The 12,879-nt window shown below is 45.6% G+C and overlaps 1 long non-coding RNA gene and 1 pseudogene across 1 annotated transcript; one reads left to right on the top strand and one right to left on the bottom strand.

The window, feature by feature from the left end:
- Positions 1-3,256: 3,256 nt before the first annotated feature.
- Positions 3,257-11,809, top strand: LOC143958952 (uncharacterized). Its single transcript, XR_013270162.1, has 4 exons — positions 3,257-3,528; positions 3,621-3,668; positions 6,530-6,643; positions 11,692-11,809. It is a non-coding gene; the product is annotated as an uncharacterized LOC143958952 (long non-coding RNA).
- LOC143958978 (5S ribosomal RNA) lies at positions 6,922-7,039 on the bottom strand (annotated as a pseudogene).
- Positions 11,810-12,879: the final 1,070 nt, after the last annotated feature.

Here is a 12,879-nt window from a genome sequence, read left to right as displayed (position 1 = left end):
AGCTGCGAGCAGTGTATTTAGCTCTGCTGAGTCTAAAAGAACATCTACATCTAAGAACATCTCAGCGTATGCCCCGCCGGTCAAGATCCCAGTGTTCCCGCAGCTTCTCTCACAGGAGAAATTGGTGCACCCAGCTCCTCACAAACTGAATCTACATCTTTGGATCTTGAGCGGCAGAATTTCCAGTCATTAGGATTCTCAGTGGGGGTGATTTCTACTCTCCTAAAGGCTAGGAAACCTTCCACAAACTTTATCTATTCTAAAATATGGAATACATTTAAAACATTTGCAGAAAGTAAGCAGTGGGACCCCACCACTCCGTCCACCTCAGTAGTTTTGGAGTTTCTGCAGAATGGTTTAGATCTGCGGCTCAGTTTAAACAGTAGAGACCCGCGCTATAGCCAAATGACGGCTACAGCGCGGACCTCCTTTGCCGGGACGATGTCTATCGACATCGTCCCGTGCACTAGCGCCCTGCCCGTTTATGAGACTCGCCTGATCACAGATCCAAGCAAGGGGTCGATCCCGACCCCTTACCATGTGATCAGCTGTCAGCCAATGACAGCTGATCATGTGATACAACGAAGCCGGTAATCGGCTATCTTTCCTCCTCGCGCTGACAGCGTGAGGAGAAAAAAAAAGAGCCGATCACCGGCGGCCGTGATCGGGACATCAGTCACGATCACGACCAGCTTACCAGTACCCACCTGCCCCCTGCCAGTGCCACCTCTGTAATAAAAAAGTGCCCCCAATCAGTGCCACCCAGCAGTGCCCATAGTGCCACCCAGCAGTGCCCACAGTGCCACACATCAGTGCCCACAGTGCCACACATCAGTGCCCACAATCTGCCTCAACAACGGAGCTGCACCCCAGTGCCACATATCCGTGCCCATCAGTGTCATCTACCAGTGCCCATCAGCGCCGCCCATCAGTGCCCAGCAGTGCCACCTATCAGAGCCACCTATCAGTGCCACCTATCAGTGCCCATCAGTCCCATCTATCAGTGGTACCTATTAGTGCCACCCATCCTGAACTACACCTATACCATACCAGTTCTTAAAATAACTTTTGTGGACCTAATAGCTAGCGATTTGGGTCACTGCAGTCTCTCCCTGCTCCAAAGGAAGACTTATGAACTGAAAGCTTCTGTCGAAAGGCTTCATCATAAGAGAACCAAGCTAAACCTGGAACATTTTTATAAGCTTCTAAAATTATTTCAACATGATGAAACATACCGCTACATAATTCAGGATGACATTCGCCCATTACACTAGCATAAATACAAAAAGATTGTAACCAATTATTAAAATTGCGTGTGCCTAAACGTCTCCTGTCATCATCAGATTTCTCACCATATTTTTTATCAAACCTATATTCTTTAAATGACGGCAATAAGGAAAGCAATTCAATATAATCCCCTTTCCAAATCTTTTCTTTAACTGAAATAGGTAAGTGAAAACCTAATGGAGACAATTCACACGTAAGTACTTCTTTAATGTAAGGTTCAAGAACATTAGAAACAGTAGCACAAGAGGGAACTAATGATAAACCAGAGGAAGTCAAATCAACATTAAGTAAAACAGAAGAATTTGAAGCAGTATGAACACTATCTTTTGAAACTGACATAAGAGCAGCGTCATCAGCAGAGCGAGAAGAAGCAGTTTTAGGCAATAAATTCGATAAAAGTTGTGACATTAATCATAAAGTTTTGCAGAATAGAGGCATCAATCGACTCACCTCCATTTAAACGTGAAACTTCTTGAGCAGTAGGAACAGCTGCCTGCTGAAATCCTTCAGAAATGGAGCAATCTGCAGCCATTACAGGAGCTCTGTCATTCACCCAGGGGCGGATCCAGAGTCTAATCTCGGGAGGGGCACTGCTATAAAATATGTTTTTTTGGGGGCAATTTATATGGGAAATGGCTGGTATTTGTGCTTCAATCATTACGGCACCATGGTTGTTATGGTGTCAGGATGATTGAAGTGCATTATTTCTATTAATACATTGTAATATAAAATTAAATGGTTCAACTCACCATAATGCAGAATCAGTGGGAGCCCTGAGGATGTCACTTGCCATGTCGCCTGCCACCAAATGTGGATTGTCACTTGCCACGTCACTTGTCACCAAATGCGGATTGTTACTTGCCACGTCACCTGCCACACATTGCGGATTGTCACTTGCCACGTTGCCTGCCACACATTGCGGATTGTCACTTGCCACGTTGCCTGCCACACATTGCGGATTGCCACTTGCCACATCACCTGCCACACATTGCGGATTGTCACTTGCCACGTTGCCTGCCACACATTGCGGATTGCCACTTGCCACGTAGCCTGCCACACATTGCGGATTGTCACTTGCCACATTGCCTGCCACACATTGCGGATTGCCACTTGCCACGTCACCTGCCACACATTGCGGATTGTCACTTGCCACGTTGCCTGCCACACATTGCGGATTGTCACTTGCCACGTCACCTGCCACAGATTGCGGATTGCCACTTGCCACGTAGTCTGCCACACATTGCGGATTGCCACGTAGCCTGCCACACATTGCGGATTGTCACCTACTGTGTCACTTTTCTGCAATCTCTCTGCTGCACACAGCTTCCTACACAGTGAGGGCGGAACTGGAGGGATGCAGGGCAGTGAGAGATGATGTCATCTCCTTGCTCCCCTGCCTGCTGGCTTCCTGATTGGCCAGGAGCCCTCCTAAGCCGCCCAGCTGCCCCCCCTCACCGTCCACTCAGCGCGGGTACCCGCGGAACCGACCGCGATTGGACCCGCGGAACCGGCCGTGCGGGTACCCGCGGAACCGGCCGCGATTGGACCCGCGGAACCGGCCCGCTGGTACCCGCGGAACCGGGCCGCTGGTACCCGCGGAACCGGCCGCGATTGGACCCGCGGAAACCAGCCTGCCAGTATTCTTGGGGGGGGGCAATTGACCCGTTGCCCCCCCCCCTGGATCCGCCCCTGCATTCACCATGGCAATGTTATCAAGCACCAGTGAAGCATTATCAACTGTAGCAGCCACCGCATCAGATACATGTAAAGCACTATAGACATTGTCCCTAGCAGTGACAGTATGCCCAGTAACATTCAAATGATTTGATTTTTTCTTTTTCTTCAAACAAGCAGACCCAGTACCTTTTTTGTTTTGCAGGGGTGAATCCACCAATTCAAATCTTCGCGGTCTCCTTCTCGTTTTTTTCCGGGCAGCCCGATGGTCCACTGCACCTGTGCCGTCCTCGGAGATCGGAGAATAGGCCGAACAGCTGCGGACATCTCCGAAAGGTTCTTGCGTCACCGTGTCAAGAGGAGGGACCGACCGGGAGGAAGAGGAAGCCGCCGAAACCGGAAGATCCTGGGGTACCCGAGAGAATGCACTGAGGAAATCAAACTGCTCCACCAGAGGGACATCCACAGACGGAACACTACCAGAACCAGCCACCGGATAAGCCGACAGACAGGAACGAAGCCACCGCTCTCCATCCACGGCACCAGCCTGTTCGATCACCTGTCGCAGTAAGGACTCCATAACGAAACAGCAGGGATGTGTTCTGATCTTCTTTGTCCATTATACTGCGGCAACTGACACACTTTTTTCTCTTTTATAGGGTCTCCTGTTTGTGGCAACCGTTACTAAGCCTCTGGACCAATCAAAGGTAAGTACTCTAACAACATTTAACTGTAAATTAATTAATTCCCTTCTACCAGCGATGCGATGTGCTTGGGTGATGTGTTTCGATGCGATGTGGTGGGGCAATGCGATTTGATGTGCTGATGTGATTCGATGTTTTGGGGGTGATGCAATGTGCTTTGGGCGATTTGATGTGCTGGGGCGATTAGATGTGCTGGGAGATGCAATGTGCTGGGGGAGATGCGATTCGATTTGCTGGGGCGATGCGATTCGATGTGATGATGCAATTCGAAGTGTTGGGGGTGATGCAATGTGCTGGGGTGATGTGATTCGATGTTCTGGGGGAGATGCGATTCGATGTGCTGGGGCCATTCAATGCAATGTGCTTGGGTGATGTGATTCGATGCGATGTGTTGAGGGCAGCGCGATTCGATTTTCTGATGTGATTTGATGTGTTGGCGTGATGCAATGTGCTTTGGGCGATTCGATGTGCTGGGGGAGATGTGATTCGATGTTCTGGGGAGATGCGATTCGATGTGCTGAGGCGATGCGATGTGCTTGGGTGATGCATTTTGATGCGATAAGGTGGGGGGAAGCAATTCGATGTGCTGATGCGATTCGATGTGTTGTAGGTGATGCAATGTGCTTTGGGCATTTCGATGCGCTGGGGGTGATGCAATGTGCTGGGGCAGATGCAATGGGATGGGGGAGATGCAATTAGATTTGCTGGGGCGATGAGATGTGTTGGGGCGATACGATTCGATGTGCTGATGCAATTCGAAGTGTTGGGGGTGATGCAATGTGCTGGGGGTGATGCGATTCGATGTTCTGGGGGAGATGTGATGCGATGTGCTTGGGTGTTGAGATTTGATGTTCTGGGAGAGATGCGATTCAATGTGCTGGGGCGATTTAATGCGATGTGCTTGGGTGATGCGATTTGATGCGATCTGTTGAGGGCGATGCGATTCGATGTTCTGATGTGATTTGATGTGTCGGGGGTGATGCAATGTGCTTTGGGCAATGCGATGAGAAGTGTTGGGGGAGATGCGATTCGATGTGCTGGGGGCGTTGTGATGCGTTTTTACGGGGAGGGGGCGATGCGATGTGCTGGGGGAATATTTTCTTATTTTTAACCCGATTATCTATGTAACATAGAGAAAGTTGTTTGTGCAAATAGTTGTAAATAAGCAGTTTTTTTAAATACTCCCACCATCCCATCTAAGACCCCATTCACACATGCGGACATTATGTGCGTATTTCATCCATCCGTTTGCGGATGAAGTACGGACATACATGCATTCCTATGGGATAGCGGGTGTCGGCGGATGAACATCCGCAAACACCCGATATCGTCCGCCTCCGCAATTGTCGGATTCTGCAGACGGAGGAAAATCCTATTTTTCAATCCGTCTGCAGAGCGGATCGGATGAACACGGACAGACGATCCCCCATAGAGGAGAGCGGAGAGCTGACAGGGCGGTCCATGCACAGTGTGCTGGGACCGCCCTGTTATCCTCCGGCTCAGCGGGGACAACAGAGCGATCCCCGCTGAGCAAGCGGATTATCACCGGGCGGATCATTACTGATCCATCCCGTGTGAAAGGGGCCTAACACCAAAACACAAGCACAATTTTTCAAAATTAATATGCACAGTTTGAACTTCATAAAGTCGTCTTCAATACGTCTAGATGCATAAATGAATTGTGTTGCTGAGATTATTATTTTTTTAATTATTATTTTTTTCTTTTTAAATGAAAAGCTGTACAGAAAAAAGTATCAGCTGAGTGTAGATATAGTGTGTGTGTGTGTTTCTTGAATAATATTCCTTGTACATGCAGTATATTTACTGGTTCCTGGAGGGAGGAGGGGTTTGCATAGATATGGGTGGCAACTTCCTCTAACACTGCCGTTGCCATGGAAACCTGACCTGAAACTTATTACACTGCTTGTGCAGCATTGAGCATGTGCGAGATCTGCAAGGCTGAAATCCAGGAAGAAATACAGTCTGGCTTCAGATGCCCACACTTCAGATGGTCACAGTCTGCTGCTAGTTTATAAACTTTCAAAATGCTGTAATAACCTAACAAAACAGACCTTAGTTTACAGACCAACTTTACTGAATACATTAAGCTTGTGTATTATAGGGGTATTTTTATTTAAAAAGTGTAATTTTGGCCGGAGCACCACTTTAACCACTTGCTTACTGGGCACTTAAACCCCCCTCCTGCCCAGACCAATTTTCAGCTTTCAGCGCTGATGCACTAATTCTAGCACTAGACCTCCTCTGAAACTCTAACCTGGTAACCGTAAAAAAATGTTTAAAGCGTCGCCTATTGAGGTTTTTAGGTACCGTACTTTGTCGTCAATCCACAAGTGCATGCAATTATAAAGTGTGGCATGTTTGGTATCTATTTACTTGGCGTAACATTATCTTTCACATTATGCAAAAAAAAAAAATGGGATAATTTTACTGTTTTTTTTTTTTTTATTCATGAAAGTGTCCCTTTTCCCAAAAAGTTGCATTTAAAACACCGCTGAGCAAATACCGTGTGACATAAAATATTGCAACAATCGCCGTTTTATTCTCTAGAGTCTCTGTTAAAAAAAATATATATATATATAATGTTTGGGGGTTCCAAGTAATTTTCTAGCAAAAAATATGGATTTTAACTTGTAAACACCAAATGCCAAAAATAGGCTTAGTCATGAATGGGTTAAGCCAGGTTTAACCATGAAGTAAGCATTTTAGGTTAACAGTAAAAAAAATGTATATCGTGCCATGGTTTCGATTTTGTATTTTTAACCCAAACCTCAGATTTCATTATCTCTGGATAAGTAAGCATAATTCCATTGTAAATTTTCTCTTTTTCATGACTGTTTGATAAGCCATGAAATCTTCAAGCAAGATGGGAAGCTATGATCTCTCAAAGCAAGATGGGAAGCCAGGCACACTCCAAGCAAGACGGAATCCCTTTTCTGCTTCTGCAGCATTAGCAGATGGTGGGTACCTACATAAAAATCATGGATGATGATAAAATAAATATTCTAAATGTACCATTTCAGAATGTATTCCCAGGGGGTCTTCCATCCAGGCTCTAACCAGGCCCGACCCTGGTTAGTATCCGAGATCAGACGAGATCAGGCGCATTCAGGGTGATGTGGCCGTAGGCGATCTTTTTGGCCACTCTCAACCCTCTTGAAAAACACCAAGATGGTCACCTCGGCAAAAAAGCAGAAAAATAAAAGAGGTTGTCGACATCAACAACATATTAAAAAAAAGCCTACAGCTCCTGGTATTCCCATGCGGTGTACTATCCAGGTACTAACCAGGTTCGACCCTGCTTAGCATCCGAGATCAGATGAGATCGGGCGCATTCAGGGTGATGTACAGTAAGCGATCTTTCTGACCACTCTCAACCCTCTTGACAAACGCCAACATATTCACCTTGGCAAACAACCAGCAAAATAAAACAGGTCGTCGACGCCTACAACATATTAAGAAAAAGTCTACGGCACCTGGAATTCCCAGGCGGAATCCCACCCAGGTACTAAACAGGCCCGACCCTGCTTAGCATCCAAAATCAAATGAGATCTGGCAAATTCAGGCTGATTTGGTCGTAGGCGATCTTTCTGGCCACTCTCAACCCTCTTGACAAATGCCAAGATGGTCACCTCGGCAAACAAGCAGAAAAATAAAACAGGTCATCGACGCCAACAACATATTAAAAAAAAGAATACGGCACCTGGTATTCCCTGGCGGTTTCCCATCCAGGTGCTAACCATGTCACCCTGAATGTCCCTAGACCTAAGTGCAGCGTAAACCATTATTGGGCAGTATATCGGGGTACCTAGCTCTATAAAAACCTGGCGGTGAACCTAAAAAAAATAAAAGTGCAGTGCTTGGCCTCTTAAATATAAATGTGTATTAATGTGACTTAATAGAAAAAATGTGTGTGTATGGAAAATGTGAAAAACCTAAATAATGTGAAAAATCATTAGTGAAAAATACTTTGAAAACCCAAATGTCCAATGAAGTCAAAAGAAATGAATCTGTAACTCAAATGTCCATTAAAGTGAAAAACCAAATAATCATAAAAAATAATGTGACACAATATAAAGTCCCATGTGAAATATAAGACAAAAAATGATGATTGATCTTGTATGTTCAAAACAACAATAATAATGCTTGACCACGTGGACCCTTCACCTCTGTAAACCAATAATGAATGCACCTGGGGTGATTAGGGTGTGCCCAGGCACGCAGCATGCCTGGACACACCCTAATCACCCCAGGTGCATTAGCATTATCCAGGAGCAGCACCAGTGATATGACGTTTTGAGGCCTAAGAGAGGATCCGAGCGTATTTGGAGACTACGTGATATCCGAAGGATTGGGTCGTTTCCCGGCTTCTTGCACCGAAACGATTGGGTCGGCTTTCGGCTTCCTTATCGAAACGTCTATGTGATCGTATCTGCGCAGACTGACCTCCCTTAACAGGGGGTCACTGGAGATCTGGTAAGCCTCCATTCATTATTGGTTTACAGAGGTGAAGGGTCCACGTGGTCAAGCATTATTATTGTTGTTTTGAACATACAAGATCAATCATCATTTTTTGTCTTATATTTCACATGGGACTTTATATTGTGTCACATTATTTTTTATGATTATTTGGTTTTTCACTTTAATGGACATTTGAATTACAGATTCATTTCTTTTGACTTCATTGGAAATTTGGGTTTTCAAAGTATTTTTCACTAATGATTTTTCACATTATTTAGGTTTTTCACATTTTCCATACACACACATTTTCCCTATTAAGTCACATTTATATTTAAGAGGCCAAGCAAAGCACTTTTACTTTTTTCTGCTTTTGTGTGCCCAGTATCCAGGTTATAGTGTTCAGCTGCTGTTTTTATATCATTTTATTTTATTTTATTTTACTAAGCGCAGATTTCTAATTTCTTTTGTAACCTAAAAAAAATAACTAGCTACTTAGCGGCACCAGTGACACTAATGGAGCGATCAGAAAAACGATCGCTTAGTGACACTGGCAAAAGGGGGTGAAAGGGTTAACTCTAGGGGCAATCAGGGGGTTAAACCTTTATTGGGGGGGTAGGGGGCTACCCTGGACCTAACATTAACTGCCCTGACAGTATTTACTGTCACAACTGACACTAAATGCAGTGATCAATAAATAAATGATCACTGCAATCAGTGACACTGTGACTGGGAGGGGGGGAGATGGGGGGGGGGGGTTGTGTACCTACATGTCAGTGTAGTGTTGGTGCACACTTACTTTCACTGTTCTCCTCGTAGTCCGGTCAATAAGACCGCCCCGAGGAGAATGACATCACTTCCTCCCTGCCTGTGTTTACTATACACAGCGGGGGAAGCTTCTCATTCGCCAGGAGCGATCGAGAGGGGATGGCCAGAAACCAACGGCCATCCCCTCATCCCGGATCGCTCCTGAAGCGAAACGGACCGCCGCATCCAGCGGGAGGGGGGTCCGATCGGACCCCCCACCCACTGGAAGGCAAGCACGTACATGTACGTGCTTTCATAGTTTCATAGTTAGTTAGGTTGAAAAAAGACACCAGTCCATCCAGTTCAACCTAAGTGAGTGTCTACAATTGTCCCTATTCCTGTACATTGCACACTCACATTGGTCCCTACCCTCAAGGAGCCCACAATCCAAGGTCCCCATGCATATACTAGGGCCAACTTTGGACAGAGGCCAATTAACCTACCTGCATGTCTTTGGATTGTGGGAGGAAACCGGAGTACCCGGAGAAAACCCACGCAGACACAGGGAGAACATGCAAACTCCAAGCAGGTAGTGTTGTGGTTGGGATTTGAACCAGTGACCCATCTTATTCCTAGGTGAGAGTGCTAACCACTACACCACTGTGCTGCCCTTGTGCCTGTCGGTGCCATTGCACCGACGTACATTGCCATGCGGCGGTCCTTAAGTGGTTAAGGATGATAAAATAAATTGTCTAACATGCTATAGAAGCAGTGTCAGAGTTATGAGCTTTAATCATAACTCATTGCTTGGGTTCATCACTGAATTTTGTGGACCCAAAAATATTGCTTGACTGCGTTAGGAATGAAAAAGTATATAGCTCAATTAACTGCCTGAGTTATGAGCTTTAATCAGAACTCATTGCTTGGGTTTACCCACTGAATTTTGTGGACCCAAAAATATTGCTGGATGGAGTTAGGAATAAGAAAGAGAGCAGGGATTTCAGTCTGATCCCTCTTGGGAAAGTCTACAGAGAGCCCCCGCTCTCTGGAAGTAAAGGGCGGCTGTTGGAAGACCATCTTACATTTCAATTGTAAGCTATAATTAAGCCTCTAGTCTGGTTGCTAGGTTGTTCTGAAGTAGAAGGCTGAGGGACTGGGTCAATCTCAGTTCGTGCTGGACTTGCGGAAGAGTGCTCATTCCTCTGAGAAGGCCGGGCTAGATCTGATTCAGTCTCTCTTCCAACTGCTTCTAGGGCAACATGGCAGGCAGTCCAAATGTTTGGTTATGGCCTATGAAGTGAATGGCAGATCCTATTCTAACTATTCATCCTTTCTTCCTGGGAATTCGGTGTTTTGATCTTGGAATGGTTCTTAGCTTTTCTTGGTTAGAGTATGAGGGCACCATACTACAGCCAACAAACTTTGGCCAGGCCAAAATCAATGTGCCCTATTCTTGGTTCAGACTTTAGGGACTGGGTCAAGATGTCTTCTCCCCATAGGGGAAAAGGTATGACACATGCCATTCCCACACAAATAGGTTTAAACGTCCATAATTTAAACCATATGAAAGTTTTCAATGAAAACTATTCATTAATGTCCATGTATAGTGTAGCCAGTAGCAAGCAAAAACAGAGTAGGGTTCAGGTTCAATGCACATAGATATCACTTGCTGCCCATTTGCTAGAGCGGGATTTAGACAGGACCCCCTCCCAAGCCCACTGTAGCATTGTTTGTATATAATGCTGTTAACTACCCGTTTGCTGCTCATTAGTATGCCCACCTTGGAGCAGTGTAGAATGCATTGCCAGTGATTTCCCCTTGCACATATGCTCTGTGGTCCCAACAGAGCAGATTTCATAGGCAATGTAAATAGTAAATGGCTGCTCTACTAGAGCCGGCCTTTGGTTTATATGAAATTCAAATGATGTGTTGTGCAATCAAGCCCACTGAAGCATTGTTTGTTTACAATGCCATTATTTCCCCTCCACTACTCATTTATATGCCCAACTTGGAGCAGTGTAGAATGCATTGCAAATGATTTCACCTTGCGCATATGCTTTTTGTGGTCCCAACAAAGCAGCATTCATAAGCAATGCAGATAGTGATTGGCTGCTCTAGGGGAGCCAGTTATATGAAATGCAAATGATGTGTTGCACAATCAAGCCCACTGTAGCATTGGTTTTATACAATGCCATTAATTCGCCCTTTGCTGCTGATTCATACCCAGTCTGGCGCAGCATAGAATGTATTGCGCCTGATTTCCCTTTTCAGGCTCTCTGTGGTCCCAACAGAGCAGTGTTCAGATGCAATGCACATAGATTTCTTGCTGCCCATTTGTTGCAGCTAGGCTTTCGACAGGACCCCCTCCCAAGCCCATGGTAGCATTGTTTGTATACAATGCCATTAATTTGCCCTTTGCTGCTGATTCATGCCCAGCCTGGCGCAGCATAGAATGCATTGCGATTGATTTCCCATTGGTTTCCAGCTCTTTGTGGTCCCAACAGAGGAGTATTCAGACACAATGCACATAATTGATTTATTTTTATTTTTTTGTTAGGCTTTAGTACGGTTATTAGTTAGCATTAGAACCATATTGTTTAATGTGAAAATGATGTATATTTTTACTGCTGAATGCTTTATTTTTTTAGAAGCCAGGAAAGCATTTTATTGTTTTAAAATGCCTAGCTTGTCAATATTACAATTGAGTGCAGTGTGTTTTAAAGGTTGTTAATGCAATAATTGGGGCCCAAAGCCCCATATCATCCTCCTTGTGTTTTTTAATGTTACCAATATCTCGTTGCAGATGACTGGAATGAGCACAAGATGTATGTGTGAAATGCGTCCACATGACCATAGTTTGGTGTCTTTGGTGTTATCTTTGTGAAACAATATAAAAGGCAATTGGAAGTTCTGGATCTGTGGTCATTTCTTTCTTCCTTTTGACTGGAATGATCCAGTATGGCTGGGCTGCTGTTCGATCTAAAGTAAGTGAAGGGTACACATTCTTTTTTCATTTTATACATTTATTTAACTCCAGGGCACGTTCATCCCATTGGTGGTCAATGGGCAGCATGTCTCCCCTTGGTGGTCAATGGGCAGCATGTCTCCCCTTGGTGGTCAATGATGGGCAGCATGTCTCCCCTTGGTGGTCAATGATGGGCAGCATGTCTCCCCTTGGTGGTCAATGATGGGCAGCATGTCTCCCCTTGGTGGTCAATGATGGGCAGCACGTCTCCCCTTGGTGGTCAATGATAGGCAGCACGTCTCCCCTTGGTGGTCAATGATGGGCAGCATGTCTCCCCTTGATGCTCAATGATGGGCAGCACGTCTCCCCTTGGTGGTCAATCACTATTGAGTTGGCCCACCCTTTTGCAGCTACAACAGCTTCAATTCTTCTGGACAGGCTGACCACAAGGTGTAGGTGTGTGTCTTTGGGAATGTTTGACCATTCTTCCAGGGAGAGCATTTGTGAAGTCAGGCACTGATGTGGACGAGTAGGCTTGGCTCGGGATTCTCTGCTCTAATTCATCCCAAAGGTGTTCTATTGGGTTGAGGTCAAGAATCTGTCCAGCCCAGTAAAGCTCCTCCATCCCAAACTCGCTCATCCATGTCTTTTATGGATTAGTGACAGGAGGGAAGTTGGGGCTACTTTCCCAGGATAGAAGGGTGAGGCATTCACACGTGGTATCAACAAAATTCCAAGCTTCCAGGAATAGGAATTTCTCCAACTTTAGACAAGGCAGAGACCCCAAAAAGAATTGGAGGAGTACTCAGGCCACGTTTCTAAAGGCAAATAGAGAAGCCTCTCCAATAATCAGGAGGGGACAAAGTCCATTTGACAAAAGGCCACTGCAGCCAGGTTGAAGAGGTTTGCGGAGGTATCAAGCAGTCGTTGCGAAGATCCGTGGGTGGTTTCTACAGTCCGTTTTACCCATTTTTGGACCTTCCAAGATGTGCCCCCATAGGACTCGTTAGTTCTAACAAAAAGTCC

Source organism: Lithobates pipiens, unplaced genomic scaffold (assembly GCF_037356315.1).
Source record: "Lithobates pipiens isolate NorthernLeopardFrog02 unplaced genomic scaffold, aLitPip1_a1.2 Scaffold_66, whole genome shotgun sequence".
Taxonomy (NCBI): Eukaryota; Metazoa; Chordata; class Amphibia; order Anura; family Ranidae; genus Lithobates; species Lithobates pipiens.
This window is presented reverse-complemented; position numbering and strand designations above follow the sequence as displayed.